The following is a 14,979-nucleotide window of genomic DNA, read 5'->3' on the forward strand; positions in this document are numbered from 1 at the left end:
TTATACTTTAAGAATGTTAAAAATTCACCAACACTTGGTGAATTTTTCCTTCTGATCAAAACTAAACAAATTCTCATTCATTACTGGCATTAACAAATGATCACATTCATTAAATAAAATTAAACGAATGTGTACATTCATTAACAATAACTCTCATTCGTTAAACAAGTTTACGAATGACACATATTCATTACATTACATAACTAATGAATAGACATTCGTTAACAATATCACGAATGACCATCTCATTCGTTACAAAGAACGAATATGGAGAGACGAATGAATAGTTTGACTTTAACTATTCAAAGTCAAAATTGCGAAGTAAAACTGATAGTTAACATGCAAGTATGAATTTACAATTAGGCTCAAATGTCTGATTTATACCTTAAAACTTATATCATTTTGATCGGAATGATATCGTTAACAAAACAGATACTTTGTTTGATTAAACTTATTCACTTTGATTGTCAATTGATCAATTTTATATTAGTTCTAGTATCAATCAAATTAACCCAGTAAACATGGTCCAAATTACACAATTAAACACTCAGTGGAATCGTATATACCTGCTGAATACAATGATATCACTCAAATATGATTATGCAGGTCAAGATTTTTGGAAAAATTTTGGCAGAGTGTCTCTTTGTATTCTCAATTTTCTAGGTAAACAATATGAACGAATGAAGATCCATTCGTTTACTCTTGGGTTTATAAATGTCGTACATTTGGCACATAATCCTAGACAACGAATAGACTCATTCGTTATGTTTAAATACACGAATGACAGTTCATTTGTATGCCCATTCGTTAGCATAGTTAACGAACAAACACATATGTTAAATCATAACGAATAGCTTTGTATTCGTTATTCATTTGTTCAACTAATTTAATGAATCAATACCCATTCGTTATCAGATAGCGAAAGCGAATGTGCATGGGTAACGAATGTAATACATTCGCTTTCATACTTTAATGAATGGTCATCCATTTGTTGTTTATAGTCGAAACATCCAACTACCCCAATATGACATCAGAGAATATGGAAGAGCTACACCACTATGGAGAATAATTGATAAACACCGGCAACAAGCTAAGGAATACTAGGGAGAATATCACTTGGAAATATTATGACCGGGAACCCTACATGTAAAGACTACTAACATAAAAATAATATTTATATGTTCATTATCGTAATTTCTTTCTTGTAAAAAAAGTGTGTATGTATATATATAGAATATATAGATTAGATGTAAAAAATAGTGACGCATATATATATGAGAAAGAGTAAATGTCGCAATGATCGACGATTTTGATATATTATGTGCCTATGTGCTATTAATATCTTGCTTATTTAATTATGATATAAATAATTCCTTCTTGTTTGCAACTCAGACGTCACATGAAGTTTCCTCTAACCAAAACAATCATGAAAATGAGCACAATCATGAAAATTCTACTCAAGCAAGTGCTCTGAATATAAATGCCACTGAAAATATGATAGCTCAGATAATCACTGATGCAATTCCTAAACTTGTTGAAGCTATTAGGAATCCCGTAACTGTAATTGGGATAAGAATGAGAATTACAAACGAAAATCCAACCCTAAGGCTAGTAACAATGTGAATGGAGGAAATATAAATCCATTACCCAAAAAGTCAAAAGTTAGCGATTGTACTGACAATGATTTCTTGTCCTGTAATCCAACTGATTCTTCTTGGAAATGAAGGATCTATTTCAGCACTGCACTGGTTAGAAAATACCGAAGTTGTTATAAGAATCAATAACTGTGATGTAGAAGATAAAATATTGTATACTTTTAATCTCTTTATTAATGAAACATTAGAATGGTGGAACACTGTCCACCAAGCAAAAGGCAGCAACATAGTTTACATTATGAGTTGGGAAGAATTCAAAGAAATAGTAGAAAGGAAATTATGGCCTCCCCATGAAAGAGAAAAGACTACTACTATGTTTTTAAACCACACGATGGAAGGTGTGAAATGTCATGAGTATACGATAAAATTCTTCGAATATACAATAATGGACCGGCTTTGGCTTTGCCAGAATTAGCACTAATTTCTCGTTATATTTAGGGATTAGTAAGTGAAATCAGTGATCTGGGAAAGTCGGCTAGACCTCAGACTATTGAGGAGATGGTTGATCTAGCCAATACTATGACAAATGGATTAACCCAATACATGAAGAAAATAAAAAGAAGGATTTCGTCTAGAAGATTAATCAAGAATTTCGAAAGAAAGGAACATGTCAATCTTATTCTCAGCCTTTCTGTAAAATATGCAGAAAGAGGCACTCAGGAAGATGTGCTTTTAAGAAAACTAAGTATTGTAATTACTACGTGATGACTAGTCATACAGATGAAGAATGCAGAAGGAAAGAAACCCGTGTTTGCTACAACTGCAGAGAACCTGGCCACATCCATCCCTTTTGTTCAAAATTGACAAAGGTGCCTGACAACAATGCAAAGAACACAGATGGACCTAAGAAGAATGAGCGAACTTTTCAGCTTACTGCACAAGAAGCAGTAATGATTCCAGACGTCACTGCGGGCACGTTTCTTATTAATGAAGTTTAGGCTAAAGTACTGTTTGATTCCGAAGCAAAATAAAGGTTCATAAACATGAATTTTTGTCAAGCCCTAAATCAACCTTTAACCAAACTTAACCAGGTCTGCACGGCAGAAACGGCCGACGGGAATTTCACTCATATTCATGAAGTACTTCAAGGAGGAAATATAGACTTGATAGGTCATAAGTTTAAAGCGAATTTACTTCGAATAAATATGGCTGGATTCGATGTCATATCAGGAATGGGCTGGTTAGCAGCCAATCATGCTTGAATCCTATGTAATAATAATTCTATTGAAGTTTGTACGAAAACTAGAGAGATTATTACAATACAAGGAGATAAAACTTCTAGACCCACAAAGTTCATATCAGTAATGAAAGCGACAAACTACCTAAGGAAGAAAGGCTTAGTATATATGATTTATGTAATCATTATCGCCAAAGGAAAAGAGCTAAAAGAAATTCTGGTAGAATTAGAATATTCTGATGTTTTTCCAGAAGATGTACCCGGACAACCTCCCGTTAAGTAGAATTGCGAACTCATGTGATACCAAGAATATTGCAAGTTGCTAAAACACCATATATATTAGCACCAACAGAGATGTTAGTATTAAAGAATCAATTCGATGAATTGCTATGAAAGGGCTTCATACGACCAAGCTTATCACCTTGGGGAGCACCAGTACTGTTTGTCAAAAAGAAAGATGGGTCGATGCGTACGCTTATCGATTATAGAGAATTGAATAAGGTCATAATTAAGAATCAGTATCCCTAACCTAGAATTGATGATCTCTTTGATCAACTAAAAGGAGCTCGATATTTTTCAAAGATCAATTTACTATCAGGATACCATCAATTAAAAGTGTAGGACAAAGCTGCTTTCAGAACAAGATATGGTCACTACGAGTTTATAGTTATGCGGTTTGATCTAACCAATGCACCAGCTGCATTAATGGATATGATGAATCGGGTATGTAAACCATATCTGATAAACTTGTAATCGTTTTTATAGACGATATACTTATTTATTCCAAAACTAGTGATGACCATGCCAAACATCTTCACTGTTAAAACGTTATTACGAGCCAACATGTAGCCGCTAACATCAATACGATAAACACGAGATCGATACGTTAAATAAATACTTTATTAATAATATAGGGATGAATACATTATGGTGGATAATAACTTATGGAGAGAATCCCTCATGGTAACAACATAGAATAACTTAGGCACGGATCTCTCTTACAATCAAGGAATTGGATAAGCCTATTTATAGGAATGGACCCCATTCGTTATACAACACTAACGAATGGGGTGATCCTTTTCATGAATGGCTTCCCATACATTAACTTAATCTCATTCGTTATGCTTCCATAAAGAATGGGGAATAACTTAACTATTAATCCTCCATTCTCTATACAGTCCATAGCGAATGTGCTTATACCTTAACGAATAGCTAGTCTATAACGAATGGACCTCATTCGCTATACAATCCATAGCGAATGGCTCATTTTACATTAAATAAACAGACTAGACTATCTCTAACTTATTCGATCGCTACGGACACCAAATCGTGCACTAACACATACATTTTTGACACTATTAAGAGAAGAGATGCTTTATGCTAAGTTCTCAAAGTGTGAGTTTTGGTTACAATAAATACAATTCCTAGGCCACTTGATTAACCATGAAGGTATTCATGTGGATTCTACCAAAATAGAAGCTATCACTAAATGGGAAATTCCTAACACTCCTACAAGAATTCGAAGTTTCTTAAGATTAGCAGGATATTATAGACCCTTCATTCAAAATTTTTCCCGAATAGCAATTCCGTTAACAAAGTTAATATGTAAGAATGTCAAGTTTGAAGGGGGGCCCAAGCAAGAAGAGGCTTTTTAACTTTGAAGCAAAAGTTAACAAATGCCCTGATACTTGCATTACCAGAAGGAACTAAAGATTTTATAGTTTGTTGTGATGCTTCCAAATCCGGATTTGGATGTGTATTAATGAAATGTGAAATAGTTCTTGCTTATGGATCCAGACAACTAAAGAAACATGAAGAGAATTATACAACACATGATCTAGAATTGGGTGAAATAATTTTTGTTAGTACACATTTTGTCATCTCGGTCTTTGTTTAATTGTATTTGGTCTTTATTTTAATGTTTAGGGGTATTTTGGTAAATGTAGAAGGGTACATTCATCATGAAAATGACACATTCGTGATAGTAGTTAATATTGAATGTGGTCATTCGTATCTATTTTGGTCCATTCGTTTGATCTATTAACGAATGAGGACAACAAATGGTCTATTCGTTAGTCTAAGGTATTTAAGCTTAAAGTATGATGACGAATGAAGCTCATTCAATATGGTCTGTATAATGAATAACTTCATCGTCTATTTATATCTGTAATGTATTTGTTAATGTAAGCATTTATTCTTATTCTTGGTATTAGCCCCGTCATGCATCCCGATTACTCTTTCACACTCTAGCTTAACGTAATTCACTCGTAACCTAATCGTATAATCATATCAAGCGACTAGATCTTAATATAATGTTAATCGTAATCAATATGGATATGGTTTCTTAAGTGGTATTAGAGCCACTGTCCGATTGATTATTGATTTGGTATTGTATTAACATAAATTTAATCAGTTATTAATTGTTAATTGTATTAAACTTGATTTTGAAAATGCACGGATTGATTTTCGGTCAATTATCTACTGAATACTTGATAATTGATCTTTAAATGTGTTTCGGATTGTTCGTAATCATTTCCTGATCGTGTGTGAGAGTTTAATTGTATTAGTTTGATTCAATTCAACTGAATTGAAGATTTGTGTATTTGTCGGGAACAAGGGATAGTTTGAACTGGTTTTTGATAAAATTAAACGTGTGTGGATTAGTGTTTGAGGTTTGGAATGGTTTGAAGAAGTTCGGATTGATTGGACGAGTTGTTTGAGTGTTGAATTGTGGATTTTGGGTTTGATTTGGATGAATATTATAGATTTATATGGTGTCTGGATTTTGGTTTAAATTTGGAATTTATATGAAGATTTGAAGATATGAATTTACATTCGTTATATAATGAATGCAAATTCGTTACTTGTAACAAATCATACGCGTAAACAGTAATAACCATTTTTTCCAGCTATCATTCTATTAGAATAACCCATTCGTCAACACAGTGCCACATTCGTTCGATAATCTTCATTCGTATCATATTTCATTCGTTTGAACATTCGTTTGGTCATTCGTAAGCCTTTATTCGTTAGAACAGTATCATTCGTCAAAATCATCATTCGTGTTCCATTCTTTAACCATTCGTTACCAAAACACATTCTCATTCGTTAAAGTATATTTCCCATTCGCTATTCAACGCGTTCATCTTTTGACAGTTTTCACCCAAACCTTGCATATTGACAATTTTAACCCTACACTTTCAAAATGGCAAGTTTTTATGCCTTAGCATCTCAAAACATGATCATGCAACAAATGTTACATTTAGATGTTGAAATCGGGTCTCATTCAAAATGTCCAAGACTGATGAAGTTGAGTGATTTTATTAAGTGGGAACCGAGGTTTAGAGCACATTTGGGATCCATACATCTTGATTGTACTCGTAGTCTCGATAATGTCTAAGTCCTCCGATGCTTGGTGATCCCACTACGAACTATGAAAAGGTACCTTTTGAAACTTATCCAGTGGAAGAAAAGAAAGCTTTAGAAATCGAGAAAGTTGATTATTCAACCTTGACGATGGAATTACACGATAACATATTTCATCAAGTGGCTAGTATCAAAATCTGTGCTTCTTTGTTTCAGCACTTAAGAATGAGAAGTATGGGAAATACTTTGGAGAGTAAGAAAATCATGTTAAACTTTCAGTTATAAACTTTTGTTTATTAAAGGGGGAAACTGTTGAGGAGATGTTGACTAGGTTTTGCCACATTATTGAGTAATTGCTTAAATGAAAAAATTGAGCATGGAACCTAGATCAAGTTAACACTATTAAGAATTCTTTACCATACTCATATTCTACTTACTTCTAGGTATTAAAATAGAATAATTTCTTCAAGAATGATGATCTTACTGCTATGCAATTCATGCAAAAGATTGAAGAAAGGGAATATGACATGAGGTGTCAAAATTCATCTAAAGATAATCAAGACCCTACCTTGTATAGTGGTTCTCTTCTCATGAGTAGAAGTTTAGTTCCTATATTTGCTTTCTATTCACAAAACAACCAAGAAGTTCCACAAGCTGGTGATTCCATGCCTAATGTATGTTTTATGGCTTCTGGTTCAAGTAATTCATTTGCTGGGTCAAATATGCCATTTACTGGTTCAAGTAATTCTTCTACTTCTCAACCACCACAAGTTAATATGAATGAAGCATAACAATATTTTGCTTTCTTGAATGCGTTCATGATGTCTTATGAATAATTGGTGGGTATAAAAATTGCTACGAGTGAGTTGACCGATGAAGATTATGACCAGATATTGGGAGCTTATGGATTTAAAGTGAAATATGGCTATGATTGTTAGAAAAGTGAAGAAATTTATGCAGAAAACGGGGAAGAATTTACCTACTTTGAAGAAAAGGGTTGGGTTTGATAGGTTAAAGGTTTGATGTCATCACTATCAAGACTATGGTCATTTTGATAAAGAGTGTGATAAGTTGAAGAAAGAGTATTCAGGACCCCGTAATCAAGACAGAAGTTCTGGAAAAAAGTATATCGAAACAAAGGAAAAGACTTCTAGGGGTGAACCAGTGAAAACTGGTGGGGCACAAGCTTTGGCTACTGCTGATGGTATTGACTGAAATCAAAGCCTATTAGGAAACTCTCCTAATGTTAATCAAGCGAACCTGGCGATGTTTGAGACAGTCAAACATTTTCAAGATGCAAGCGGGGATGGATTGACTGAAGAAAGTGACGAGTCAGAAACTGAGTCTGATTCTGATATTTCTAGCTGAGAGCCTCAAGTTTCTTTTGCTTTTATGGCCAAAATCGAGGAGCTGAGTCCAAATCCCACTAATGTTAAATGTGTTAATGTAAAATTTGAAATTGTGAATGAATATGTGACTTCATCATGGTCTTAGTGTGATGAATATAAGTCTAAGCTTGACTCAATTCGTAATCACAATGAGACTTTGATGAAAGACTTAGCTATAGTTCGTGATAACTATAGACAAGCCTCTAATCTTGAACAAAGATCTAAAATAAAATTGAGGGTTGTCAAATTTTATTCATGATCTGAAAGCCGAAATTTCAGGAAAATTGTTAATCATCGATCGACAGTTTTAGGAAATATTGAAATCAAGAACTAAGATTACTGAACTTGAAAATGAGGTGCTTGAGTTGAAAAATAAACTTGAAAAGTTTAGAAATTCTTCATTTTTATTAAATGAGATAATTGAAGTAGCTGGTAAACATAAAGGATCTAAAAATGGTTTAGGATTTGTTGAGGTTTCTCCACCATTTCATAATGATTATTCCAACAATCCATTTATGAGAGAATAATCAAATGTTGATATCAATAGTTCTTTGAATGCTGACCCTCCTATAATTGAACCAATAATCATTAAAGAGGAACTAAAATAAATCAAACAAGAAAAACCAGTTTTTCAAGCAACAACTCATGAAAATCATGTTCTAAGCCACAAAGTTTTTGCTGAATCTGTTGACGAAGTGGTCATTGAAGACCTATTTGAATCCGAGGTGGTACACAAAGAACATAACATTCCTCATTCTAATCACATTCTTTGTGAACCACATGAATGTGAAGAAGTTGTGTATGGGTCAAACATGCCTATAGTGATACAAAAGAAATCATAAAAACCAAGTAATTCTGATGCGGATTTGATGAAATTTATTAATCCGACCGTGAGTAAAGTAAAAACTGGAAGAGTTTTAAAATTAAAAGGTGTTAATAAGGTTTTTTTTTTATGAAATAGACATTCCTTTGCACTTAATCAAACATAAGTTGATTGAGAGTGTCTTTCATAATGAGACATCAAGCTTAAATGACATTGAAAAGGCTTTTGAAAAATCCAAGTCGTTAAACAAAACAGTTTCCAAACCTAAAGTAAAACCTCGAGTGAAATTTCTGGAGCCTGTTAAGTTTGTCAGTTCAACTGGAACTGATACTTTACAATGTTTCTTAAATTGTTCAAATCTTGATTTTTATAAAATAAACGTTCTATTCACTTGGATGATTCTAAAGTATCGGTTGAATCTTTTCAACCTGATGTTTCACAAACTAGTGCTAATTCACCACACACTTTTATGGACATGAGAACTTGTTTCTCATGTGGTGAACGTGGTTATGTTGCACATCAATGTGGATCTAGGGTATATAAGTCTCAAAAGCCTTTAACTAAGGAACAATCATCTAAGGTTCCTTTGATTAAACAAATCTTGAAAAGATAACCACCACAAGTTAAGCTTGATATACCCAAATCATGTTTCATGACGTAAATCCACGTAAGGTGGTTCATGTTAATGTAAACAAGATTAACGTAAATAACAAATTGTTTGAACCCTTTCAACCAATTTTCAAAATCAGGATTCAAATGTGATTAAAGATGCTCATCTTCACAAAAAGTCAAAGAAACCAATGACATATTCTCAAGTGCATCAATCACATTTGAAACCTAAAATTATTGAGTCTGAAAAGGAAACAAAAGAGGTGCTCAAGACTGAGGCCTAGGCAGCCTTTTTGAACTAATCATTCACTTTGATTGTGCAGAGCTCATCCAAGACTATTTCTGATGATAAATGTATAATGTATGTTCTCGACACATTATTGGAAACCTTTATCTTCTTACGAACGTTAAAAACATTCAAGGAGGGTATGTAGCGTTTGCTGGTAATTAAGGGGAATGATTACAAAGGAAGGTGAAGTCTCAAATGGTAGTATTACATTTGAGAGGGTAAACAATTGTGATAAGGTGTATCACAATTTGTTGAGTGTGTCATAAATATGTGATAAGAAATTTACCACTTTATTCACTGACAAGGAATGTGTAATCCTTAGATAGGGTGATGTTATTCCTGAAGATATGGTAGTCATGAGATCTCCCCGATCGAATGATATTTATGTACTCAAAATGACTTCTAATGGGTCTTCTTCTTCTTCTTCTTCCACTGAAACATGTTTTGTCTCGAAAGCAACCGAGAAATACTCAATCTTGTGGCATAGTCGTATGGGTCATATTCATGCTCGTAAGATGAATAACTTAATGGAAAATGATTTGGTGGACGGTGTTTCACTAAAACATTTCAAATTGTCCTATCACTGTCTTACTTGAAAGATGGGTAAAGAGAAGAAGATGTCACACCCGTTGAAGCAAATTAATTCCATTGATACTCCTTTGGAACGTCTTCATATGGATTTTTTCGGTCCAGTGAATTGTTCGAGTATTGCGAGAGATTGGTATCGTTTAGTTGTTATCGACGACTATTCAAGGTATTCATGGGTGTTAGTTATGAGTTCCAAAGATCAGATACCGATTCTTGTGCGGAATTTGATCACCAAGATAGAATAATTTTCAAAACATAAAGTGAGACAAATTCGAAGTGATAATGGCACGAAGTTCAAGAACAATGTTTTGGACTTTTTCTGTATTAAAAAAGGAATTCATTGAGAATACAGTGCTCTATGTGCGCCACAACAGAATGGTGTAGCTGAGAGAAAAATCGAACATTGATTGAAGCAGCAAGAACAATGTTGGCGGAATGAAAGCTTCCTGTTCAATTCTGGAATGAAGTTGTGAACAGTGCTTGCTATACGCTTAATCGTGTTCTAACGGTTAAAAAGCTCAAGAACACGATTTATGAGCTACTCAATAATTTTAAGCCTAATTTTAAATTCCTCAAACCATTTAGGTGTCCTTGTACAATGCTTAAATGAGAGGCTGGTAAATTCGATGAAAAGGAGACTGAAGGCTATTTTCTTAGTTATGCTTCACCTAAGAAACGTGTCTTTAGTTTTTCTTTGGGGTGTGTAGAAGAATGGTATCATTTTGATTGTCAAAGATACACTACACCACCCGCCGGCATGGGACCTGATTGGATGTTCGATTATGAGGAGTTATTTAAGTCATTTATTCCATCGGTTAAGGTACCAAATGAAGATTTGGTTCGTGCGTATTTGTAAGAAAAAATGTTTTCCATACCAAGATCTTCTATTTATGATGATGAACTGGTACAAGATTAACCTGAGACATCCGATGATGTTTCTATGATGTTTCTATTTCTTCAAATGATGCTCATTTGGAAGATTCTTCTTCCGCTCCATTTGTTGAAACTCAAGATGTTTCTGAGGTACATGTTGGAGAATCTTCTCAAACATTGAATGATCTAGCAGCTGGATATAACATCACTAAGTTAGAAGACAAATTTTTTGTTTATGAGAATCTTACTTTTTGGATTAATTCATATCATCCTCAGGATATTTCTAGCCTATGCAGCCTTTAAGAATTTCAAAGCTTATCAAATGGATGTCAAGAGTGTGTTTCCTAACGGGGAACTTCATGAAGAGGTGTATGTGAAGCATCCTCCTTGTTTTGAATATCCGGACTATCCTGAGTGTGTTTATCATTTAAACAGGGCTCTATATGGTCTCATCAAGCCTCGAGATCTTGTTATAACACATTTGCTGACCATCTGATCGATAGTGGCTTCAAACGAGGAAATGTTGATTGTAGTCTCTTTTACAAGACAGTCGAAGAAGATTTGCTCCTTATCCAAATTTATGTTGATAACATTTTATTTAGCTCAACAAACGACATGCTATGTAAGGACTTTGAGAAGTCGATGCAGACCAAGTTCGAAATGAGCTCGATGGGAGAAATGAGTTTCTTCTTGGGGTTGCAGGTTCACCAGTCTAATGACGGTATCTTTATCTATCAGATCAAATATATTAACGATGTATTGAGCTAATTCAATCCGCAAAAGTCCTTTCTCTCCTATTCCCATGGGTTACAATTTGTCACCGAACGAATTTGAGGATACCGTTGATCCAACCCTTTATCGAGCTATGATAGGTTCGTTAATGCATTTAACTGCATCGTGTCCTGAAATAATTTTTGCTGTTTGTTTGTGTGCCAGGTATCAATCGATTCCCCGAGTGACTCATCTGGTGGTTGTGAAGCGTATTTTTCACTATCTGAGGGATAATACTAAGATCGAGTTATGGTATCCCAAGGATGATAGTTTCGATCTTACCGCTTTCTCAAATTCTGATTATGGAGGATGCACAATAAACTTTAAGTCAACGACAACAGGTTGCCAGTTTTTAGGAAACCGGCTTGTTTCCTGGTAGTGTAAGAAGCAGACAACGGTCTCTATTTCAACCGCTGAAGCCGAATACGTGGTAGCCTCGAATTGCTATTCACGGGTTTTGTGGATCCAGCAAAATCTGTGGGATTTCGGTTTGAAATTTCTTACTACTCCCATTCTTATTGATAACTTTGCTGACATATGTACCACGATGAATCCCGTGCACCACTCTAAAACTAAACACATTGAAATTCAATATCATTTTATCCGTGACTGGTATGAAAAGAAATTAACTGATATCGAAAAAAATCACGCGGATCATCAAAAGTCAAACCTTGCTACCAAAGCTTTTGATATAATGAGATTCAAATTTTTGCATGGTTTACTTGGTTTAAAATCATTTGCTGATATCCCAAAGCCCGGGTAATCATTTTTTATGTGTTTGTACAGTTTTGTTTGTTATTTTTCTTTCTTTATTTTAATTTTTAGAAGGAGAAAAATAGGAAAATACAAAAATTGTGCTTTATGTTTTTATAGATAAAATCCAAAAACATTAAGATATTTTGAAAATTCAAAAACATTAAAAAAGATGCCCCTAAAAATGAGTTTTGAAGCAAAAAGGGAAAATGATAATACATTGATCATTATATTCTAAATTTCAGTATAAAAACAAGCTTAAAAGACTGTGTGCTTAATTGTATAGGTGCATTGGTAGGTCTTAAACAAACGAGTAATGTAGAGTATGTGATATAAACATAATATTGCCAATTTGAAAGGGGTCTTAGTTCTCTAAACAAAGGTCTTGGTAATGAAGGCAGAAATGTAATATCATGTCATACTCAAGCCTTATGTATCAGTATGATCACCAAAATCAAAATCTTGAAATGTTTTAAGCTTCTAGTAGTAATTAGATCATCAACGATGTATGGTTTTATGGCCTTAAATCATGTATTGATGGGATGCTTCAAAATTATGGACATCAATGAGTCTTTATGCGGTTTATCATCTGGGTATTCACAATGTGAATATTAAATTGCTTTATAAGCGTACCTTTTATAAGTCATTAAACTTGATCATTGTTGTACTTTGTACAAATTCATTACCGACTTGATCAACCACATTGTTAGACATACATTGTTCCTCCATTGCTCGCGTCTTAATACCAGTAAGAAATGGCCATATGGGCAATGTCTGCAAGCCATACATATGAAATCGTGCATACTCATTCATGGTAAATGAAATTTGGGGGGATTGCTTGATAACGAAGGTTATCTTGTTGTGAAGATTAGTGTTAGTAAAAGCTAATAAAATTTAAAGTGTTTTGTTCTGATGGTTCTAAGGTTTTAGTTAAGCTAGGGTGATATGATAAAAATCAAATTAAACCTTAATCGAGATTAGAGGCTGATAGTTTCTGATATCTTATGCCATAATTAAACTTTAAACATATCACAGAAATTCCTAAAACATTTGTTATAAGATTTAAGTGGATAAAAATATAAATGACTGACTTAACACTAGTCATTATAAAGCCAAAAATAAATCTGTTATGGATGAATTTCTTGATCAATATGATTCCCTACTCAACTCACAAAAATATGTACTGTTTTCGTAGTTTAATTTCTTTTATTTTTTCTTTTGAATTGAAAATATTAAACTTTTAAAAAAAATTATTTCTAGTTTATTTTAGATTACCAAGCTTAATGGATAAATACGTGAAAAGAAAAAGATTTTCCCACGATTTAAGTTAAGTTTGTTAACTTAATTGTTTTAACGTAATAATTTTACCTTTTGGGTAAAAATTTAAAGTATTTTAAGGTAAATTATGAAAACCTTGGTTTTGGTAGTTAATGAGATTAGGTATTATTAAAATACCTATATTTCTTAAACTAGTGGCTCTGATACCACTTTAGTTGTCACAGCCTCGACCCTTATATCCTGGGAGGGGAGCCGTGAACATTGGGTTGTGGTATCGGTGTTTATTAAAATAAATTAGCAGCGGGATATTTCATCAGGACTGTAGATAGGAAAAATAATCAGAGTTATAAAAACACCATGAATCTTTTTCATAAACTATGAATAAAACCCATTTTTATACAAATATAAGATTTATAGAGATAAACCCTAATTACAAAACACGTTTTTTTATTCTGGTGACAAGCCACTTATTTAAGCTTGGATCCCGCATGCATCATTCCTTTGCCTCTAACAAGTTACCTGAAACATGTTTAAAAATATTTTATCAGCAGAAAATACTGGTGAGAGCATTCATATGTAAATGACACAATTTATAGTTATAGCATTAAGATGTTTTTACATTTGCCTGCTTACAAATTACTGAAAGGTACTTATAACTCGATCGTATCTATGACTGTGGTCATATTACTTATTGGCTAACACTTGTCCAATAAGTAACGTGTAATAGCCCGTAGGAAAGCCATGTATACAAAAACCCCCCACAATACTAATAGTAACCATCTCTAACTCTATAGAGACTTAATCACTGTAATTGTACTTTAAAACACTTGGAAAATACTTTTAAAGCATTTGAATTATCCATCATGAGTTTAATAGGTTTAAAAATCATCATGACAGTATTGGAAAACCAGCTGTCTCACACAAATCTGAGTTGTACAAAGACTCGAATGTCTCACCTTGAAAGTTTATAACAAAAGAGCGCTTCCTGGTATTAACACCTAGGTTAAACACAATATAGCGTATTTAAATTAGTATAAACCCAATAATTATTAAGATAGTCACGATATTAGAGACTTTACACGATGGCACAATGTCTTACCTTGTATAGGAAGAGCTTTCAGATTCGTGTATAAAAGTTTCTATCGATTGGAGATGGTATCGTTACGACTACTTGGGGGTATTATACCAACCTCTATATATAAAAAAAAGTGAGACAAAAATTAGTTTCGGGACGAAGAATGAAGGTTGATTTTCCCTTCAATTTATAGTTGAAATTTGGTTCATTCGCGTAGCACGAACCAACACAATCAACAGCTTCGCATAGCGCGAAGCAACTATAGGGTTTTCGAGTCAACCTTAGCTAGGCCACGTGGCAGGCAAGGTGTCACCGTTGTGTGACTACCATGTCG

This window comes from Bidens hawaiensis, unplaced genomic scaffold (genome assembly GCF_021521415.1).
Source record: "Bidens hawaiensis isolate Kalapana, Puna unplaced genomic scaffold, B.hawaiensis_p1.1 tig00042503_1, whole genome shotgun sequence".
Taxonomy (NCBI): domain Eukaryota; kingdom Viridiplantae; phylum Streptophyta; class Magnoliopsida; order Asterales; family Asteraceae; genus Bidens; species Bidens hawaiensis.